The following is a 7,974-nucleotide window of genomic DNA, read 5'->3' as shown; positions in this document are numbered from 1 at the left end:
CCGATTTACTCGTTGTGCTTTTCTCCCAGAACTCAGCTCGACATTCGAATACTATGGTCCGAATTATTTTTGTTTGTACGTATTAAACTAACTATGTATTGTGATTTGTGGAGGCCTTTAAGTTTTCTTCACCATATTGGCGAGGTTAAATGTGGAACTCTAACACTATGATTGAAAATCGTCAAAAAGGACAATTTACCCGGGCATAAACCGAAAAACGAATTATACTTTGCATATAAACTTTATAAAGAATGATAGAAGGTTGAGTATCATTGATGGTATCAAAATTTTTGGAACAATTGGATTATTTATTTATTACATGCAAATCTCTTGATAAACTCGACTCGTAATATGATAAAAATCGTAGGCCAAATATGTGTACGGCCTCTTAAACTTGACTCTAGTTTTCATTTTGATATTTAAACTTAGTGTTTTTCCTATTGAACACTTTAATATTATATAAAGTGATCTATTAAATACTTTACTCATAACCAGTAAAAACAATAAGGTGCGTGTAATTCACACATGAATGACTTAGCAAAAATGACAAATAAGAGGGAGACACGTGGCATTTGGGCCCAAATAGTCAAAAAGAAGTTTTGAAAACAAAAAGGATTTATTCTAAACACCCCCTCCCACTGTCATCTTCTTCCCAACCACCCCCTTTCTTTTTTCATTCCATGGAATCCCACTAGCCTAAGTGCATCATTGTCCAGCATCCCGGCAAGCGTTGGGGGTAGCTTTCGGATATCAGCTTCATGGGCCTCTTGAGCCTTTGATTATTTATTACTTTAGTGAAGCTTAGATCTGTTAAAAATAAGGTGTCCTGAAATAGGTTATTTTGACCAGAGGGACAACAATATTATACTGGACTCAACTGTGTTCAAACCTTTCTGGCCGCAGCTGAAATCAGTAATTCTTAGGCAGTATTAGGGAGATTAGTTGCTGAAATTATGTATACCTGATGAAGAAGTTTAATTGGATTCATCGTTGGATGTTGCATCGGAAGTTGAATCCACAGAAGGTGTGTACTAAAAGGCCAAGTAGATCTAAGCTTCATGGGTTTCTTGAGCATTCTTTACCTTCTTGAAGTATTTACACGCATTCTTTGATGCAAAATTCTGTCCATACCTTTCGCTGATATAGGATTGAATGTCTTTGGCAGTTTCATCTGAAATGTGCAACCCATCTGTTCTGGTCTTCCATCGTTGTGGTATCGGAGATTCGTTCGTATTCTGTCTATTACTAATTTCGTGGTTGGTGTGTAAATATTAAAACCTTGATAAAATTTATTCTGGCAATAAAATTTATTAATTCCGGCGATCTCCATTAATTCCGGCAATAAAATTTATTGTCGTTCTTCTTCTGCTTTTAAAAAAGTAAATTTTGATTTTAAAAAAAAGAAAAGAAATAAAAACATTATCTCAAACCCATTAAATTCACGCGCGTAAGAGGGGGTAAAATACTACTCTCTTGCTATGTCAGCTTTGTGTTTAATAGGCATACATTAATTTAGGTTAAAGTGTTCAATAGGTAATGGGCTTAGTTAAGGTGCCAAATGAAAACTGGAGCCAAGTTTAAGGGGCCGTACACCTATTTGGCCAAAACCGTAACTAACATGCGATATCTTTTGATAAACCTAGTAAAAATGGTATATAACTATTCCCAATATCTCTTGATAGTAACTAAATTGCTATCACATGTTAAAATTATTAATAATATGACAGTGAAGAAAATTCGTAATCTGCTATCACAGATTAAAATTAACTAATAAAATAGAAAAATTTATATACTGCACTGTATATAGAAACAAAACTTTAAGTGTGAACCAGTAAAGGCAAAAGAGGGATCAACACGAGCAAACCATAAAAACTAGGGGCGTCAATTGGTATTCAAAAACTGATTAAATCGAACGAATCATACTGCACCGAATTGATTTTTAGGTTTCTTTTTAAGAAATCGTAGAATTTTATATAAATTTATAACCGCACCGATAATTAGGGTAGGTTTTTTATTTTATAAAAATAAACCGAAAAAATACGAACCGTACCGAATAAATTTTACATGTGAAAAATATATTTATCTAGTAAGTTTAAAAATAATAATGCATTAAATTTTTTTTTGGGCCTTGGAATTATGCAAACTATTTCAAGCCAACAAGTAATTAAACTCAAAATATTAATTTCTAAAACCTATTATGCTACATCTGCTTAAACTAAGTTATTTCAAGTATCTATATTAGCAAGACACAGAGTATTCTAGCGATAATGTATGAGTAGCAAATTATAATGTATTGAATATGTTTTTTCATATAATTTAGATTTATATTTTTGAATATTTAATCTTCTATAGAGTTTATTCTTGAGTCCCAACTTGGTTAATATCTTTCAACTCTTGTGATTTATATTTTATTTGCCTTTGCTTGATTTTTTTTACGTTCTTGTACAATAGTTGATGGATCTATACTCTAGCCATCTTTCATTTTTTTTAATTCATCACCCTTTAAATAGTAAAAATATCCAGAGAGTTTTACTAAGTCCTATAAAAGAACGTATATTATTGCATTCTACTTCTACTAGTGAATTATACGATATTTAAAAAAATACTGAAAATTAACTGAACCGTACCGATACCGAAGAGAAACCGACATGAGACGATTTCGAAAAATCTAATTTTGGTTATACATAATAAAATAACCGAAGAATTGATATAGTACCAATTTTATAAAATAACCGGCCGAACCGAACCATCGACCCCCCAATAAAAACCATGGAAAAAGTTCACACGTCTATTCCCATAAATATGGATGTCAATTTTGAAAATATCTTCTACAGGACGCAACATATTCTCTAAACCTAAACGTCAGCTTTACTTGGTAACTTATCATTTTCCATATTAAGTTGCAATTATTATGTGGAAATTGAGCTGACTCAGTAAGAATATACAGTTTTTGGTAAATTTTGGTACCTTAGGATTGCGATGGCTAACTGTTATTGGTACACCTTAAAACATCTCCTTAAATCTCTCTCTCCTTTACAGATCTTCTGGGCACCAACCAATTAGTTACTTACTCGTGTATTTTACTCCAAATTAGATTAATTTAATATGATTAAATGATACATTGGGGTGAAAATATATATTAATCAATTAAAATTTAGTAATAATAATGTATGCGAAAACAGGTGTTATGTACTCGTTGGATTGGTGTAATTGCGAGTAAGTTAAAAATCTCTTACTCCTATTAATGGCTATTATTTATTCCTTTACATTACTAATTTTTCAAATAATAAAAGTAATATTTTATAACATGTTAAATTGTATTGATTAAAAAGTATATGAGTTTTATAATTATTTTTTATACGATCAGTGTATTTTGATGTAATATAAAATACTACTGCTTACTTTCTATTTCTTAAGGTTACCAATTATAACGTAGAGAATCACATGCAATTTCTTTAAAGTGACTGATGGTGTAAACCTTTTTAATCCGTCAGTGGACAAAACTAATACTAGTACTAAAGTTTTATTATAGTAAATACGCCTATAAGTTAAGCCTTTCTTCTTATTCCTTTATTTTTTCTCACTTGGTCACTATCCAACTATTAACTATTTATAGAACCCTCGTTAGGCTCCATTTATCATCATCAAGTTCAATACTACAATCTCTCCTCCTACTCTATCTCTCCTTTTCTATAGTTTGCAATTTCTCTTCTCTTTCAAAAGTGAAGAACATATAGATCTAAAGCTTTAAAGATGTTCTTTTCTTCTTTTAAAAATATAATTTTTTCCCCTTTACGCTTGAAAACTTTCTTTATTTCAGTGTATACTATTAATTGTTTAGGGTTTTTTGACGAGTACCTTCAGTCTTTTCTAGTTTTTGCAGTCAGTTTTTGCAGATGCAGCATCTTCAAGATTCACATATAGTATATTTTGTGGGTGAAAAAATTATATTTTTGCTCCCTATGGCTCCTTAGTTAATTTGATATGAGAATCTTGATGATGCTGCAGCAGCAATGAATGGCTAATTTATCTATTTTCCTTAGTATATATCCGGATCGATGGTTGATGCTTCTACAAAACTCAATCTGAATGAGGTAAGAGTATTTTATTAATATTAATTCCATTAAATGTTTTATTATTACCTTATTTAGATAATTTCAAGAAGGAACAAAAATAAAAAAATAATCACGATATGGGATGTAGAGGGTGAAAAAGGTCCTTGATTATCTTTCCTTTAACCGTTTGATATTTTCAGCTTTAGAAGTACTCCTTCAAAAATTATGCTCGAAATTCCGCCAGATAAACTGTAATGGGGGAGTATATTTAATCAGATTCACCTTATATATATTTATCACCTTCTTCTTTATTGTGTTTAGCTATGTCTTAGGGTTTCCTGAGATGAACGCCGCCATCTTTTATATTTCTTTAATCGGGAGTACTATGCATTTCCCTTTGAAGGTCTGCAGTTTGTCTTTATTACTTTGTGTATTGATTTTAGGGCAGAGGAAGGTGTAGTCCAATGTAAATATCAGGACTTAATTTCTTTGCAAAAGAACTTATTAAGTAGTACATTGTAAGGCAGCTAAACAGATTAAAATACATTAATGATAGTATAAAATTTGTTTACCACAATTTTGTTGGTATATATTAGTTAAATCCTTTTAGTAAGTTTGGCCGTACAAGAAATTCATACACACAGGTTGTATACCTGTAATTGAATGGAATTCTATTGTACAAGATGGAAAACTTTTACTGCTTTTGCATCGAGGTTTTTCATCTCCTCAGATTCTGAGGTACACTATCTCTTTTTTTTTTTTTTTTTCTTTTAAAATTCCCCTCCCCCTTTGATTCCCCTTTGATCCCCTTTCGTTTTGTCGGAGCTATTGCTCCTTTGGTGACTCGAACCCACGATCCTTGGATCTTGGGTTGTAGGTGAGAGGTGTTGACCATCTGAACAATCTCTCTTGTGTGCAGTACACTATCTCTTGTGCTAGCAATCCTCTTCAAATTACAGATATGGATCTAGGATTTTTATGTTACAGGTTGGAGTTCGGGATTCTACAATAACTCATTCAATTTATTGGGTTCGAATCAATTATTTGTACTTATGTAGTGAGTATTTTAATTTATATATATATATATATATATATATATATATATATATATATATATATATATATATATATATATATATAGAATATAAGCCAAAACTATTATATTTGGATGAACCCGTAACTAACACCCTACATCCGCCCCTATCTTCAAGATCCTTTGCCATAATTTGCTACGGTACATTGATACTTGATGATGACTCTTTTTTGGGGTCTCTGGCAAATGGAGCCGTCAGATTTTGGTACAAGGCAGGCCCATTTTCATGTCACTAGCTAAGAAATATGGTTTATCATTCATGGAATTCCGTTTTGCTTGTGCCACAATTACTTTTAGCTAGAACTATGTAAATGTTAATTGAATCGTTTTAAAGTATATATCATACTAAGTTCACACTCATTGTTACGTTGGTAATAGGTATTATGATTCTCCCTGTTATATTGTTCGGACTATTCAAAAATATCGCAGGATGCGTGTCAGATTCTTCGAAAATAGTGCAGTTTTAAAGGATTCGACTTTTGGAAGATCGAACAAGAGCGGCATGATTATGCTTTTGGAGAATCCGACATAGGTGGTTGTATTTTTTTGAGTCCGAACAACATAGTTCTACTATACATTCATTGTATCTTTTTTAAATAGTATATCTTTTTATCTCAATATTCTAGTTTAAATATGTTTCCCGTGATATTTGCTTTTCATTCCTTGCATGTGGTTATTGGATATTCAATAAATTTAGTGAATTTTATTATTTCATATCACACTAATAAGTTGCTCGAACACTTGTAGGTACCTAGCTTTTATTGAAGCTCAATGCGCGAAATTCAAGATACGGAAAATAATAGAATCCTCCTTCATAGCTAGAGAAAAGGCTACAATTGAAAGATTTGTTTCTTTTGTCTAATGGCACTCTAAAGTTTCTGGACTTTTGCATGGACTCTTTCTCCTAATAAGGAGTTGTCGGTCCTCTTAGGGTTTGCTTGTAATCAGAGGAGAATCTTTAGAAAATGCTCAATGCATTCAACTAACAGTCTAACATTGTTCAATGTTTTCAACTCGAACTTACATACATCACGTTCATTTTTGTAAGACATGGCCTAAATTTATCCATGGTTAATTTTGGAGCCAAAGTATTTAAATTTGGAGCCAAAACATTCTAGCTTGGACCAAAGAATTCTTTTATTCTTTTTTTTCTTTACTTAGGGACCAAGAACTTTGCCATATAAATATAGGTCATCTAATTTCATTTGAATCATCCCACATTTTGATTAGAAACTCATTTTGAGTATTCTTGTAATAGAGAGTTTTGGTATATTCCATAGAGTTAGTGTTGGAAAACACTTTGAGTGAACCTCTTCTTTGTAAGCTATTGCGAGGTTATTCTCTTGGGTTATATTTTGGGATAATTAGAGTTTCATCTCTAATTTTATACTCTCTTTCATGTACCGGTTGTTATAGTGAAATTGTTCCTCTCCGCTTGTGGACGACCTTGACCGAATCACGTTATTTTGTGTCTTCTTTATCTTTTTTAATTACCATTATTATCAACTTGTATTATCTTTATTATTATCATTATAATATTATTTGGCTAAATTTTGCAATACCCAGGTTCTTGATCTTAACAAATTGGTATCAGAGCCGGATCTAACCGGGTTAGTTTGAGTAGCCAATATGACTCTAACAAAGACTTATGTTAAGAAATTTGACTGAAGTGCAAACTTCGAAATGTGGCAATTAAAGATAGAAGCTATCCTAATTCAGGATGGCTCAGACTTGGCGTTGCAAGAAAAGGAGAAAAAGCCGGATAAAATGATGGACGAGGAGTTTACCGTCATAGACAAAAAAGGCAAAATCATGTATCATCTTAAATCTCTCAAATGAAGTTTTACGTGAAGTTTTTGTAGAAATCACAGCCAAAGATATGTGAAAAAAATTGAAAACCTTGTATATGAAGAGGACGATGGAAAATAGACTTTACGTGAAGCAGAAGGTTTACACAATTCGTATGGGTGTATGTACCACTATTCTCTCTCTTCTTGACACATTTGATTCCATTCTTATGGATTTAAGTAATATAGACGCATAAATTAAAGATGAGGATTAAGTCGTGTTACTGCTTTATTCTCTACTCCCATCTTTTAAGCATATAAAAGATACTATGCTTTATGCAAAGGATAGTATCTCTTATAAGGATATTAAATCTATCTTAAAATCAAAAGAATAGATAGATGGTGATATTACTAGGGAAACTAGTGGAACCCAAGCGGAAGTTGGCTTGTTTGTTATGGGTAAATCTAACTCAACATCCAGATATAATAATTTAGAGTGTCGCTATTGTCATAAGAAAGATCACATTATCTCTGAATACTATAAGTTGAAAAACAAAGTAAAGCATAAGGAAAAAAATAAGCATAAATATACTGACACCATCGAAGCTAGTTTAGCAACTGATGATATTGAGGGAACTATATTTTTAGCAACTGAAACTAGTTTTAGATCTGACAATGAGTGAATTTTAGATTCCGGTTGTTTGTATCATATGTGTCCCAACATGGACTTATTTTCTACATATGATTCAGCTAAAGGTGGAGTTGTCCAATTGGGTTATAATGTTGCCTGCAACGTTATTGGTAAAGGTACAATCCAAATCAGAATGCACGATCGTGTGGTGAGAACTCTCACCGATGTTAGACATGTCCCTGACTTGAAGAAAAATCTCATCTATTTGGGCACTCTAGAATATCTTGGGTGCAAGTACACATGTGAATGTGGAGTTCTAAAATTTTTTCAAGATGCTCTTGTGATCATGAAAGCACACATATCTGGTTCGTTGTATACTTTATTGGGATCTACTGTTATAGACACTAC

The 7,974-nt window shown here is 32.2% G+C and overlaps 1 long non-coding RNA gene across 1 annotated transcript; it reads left to right on the top strand.

Annotated features, from left to right (window-relative positions):
- The first annotated feature begins 3,536 nt into the window (after positions 1-3,536).
- Positions 3,537-7,203, top strand: LOC138908868 (uncharacterized). The gene is made up of 2 exons (XR_011415262.1): positions 3,537-5,680; positions 5,896-7,203. It is a non-coding gene; the product is annotated as an uncharacterized lncRNA (long non-coding RNA).
- Positions 7,204-7,974: the final 771 nt, after the last annotated feature.

This window comes from Nicotiana tomentosiformis, chromosome 4 (genome assembly GCF_000390325.3).
Source record: "Nicotiana tomentosiformis chromosome 4, ASM39032v3, whole genome shotgun sequence".
NCBI lineage: Eukaryota > Viridiplantae > Streptophyta > Magnoliopsida > Solanales > Solanaceae > Nicotiana > Nicotiana tomentosiformis.
This window is presented reverse-complemented; position numbering and strand designations above follow the sequence as displayed.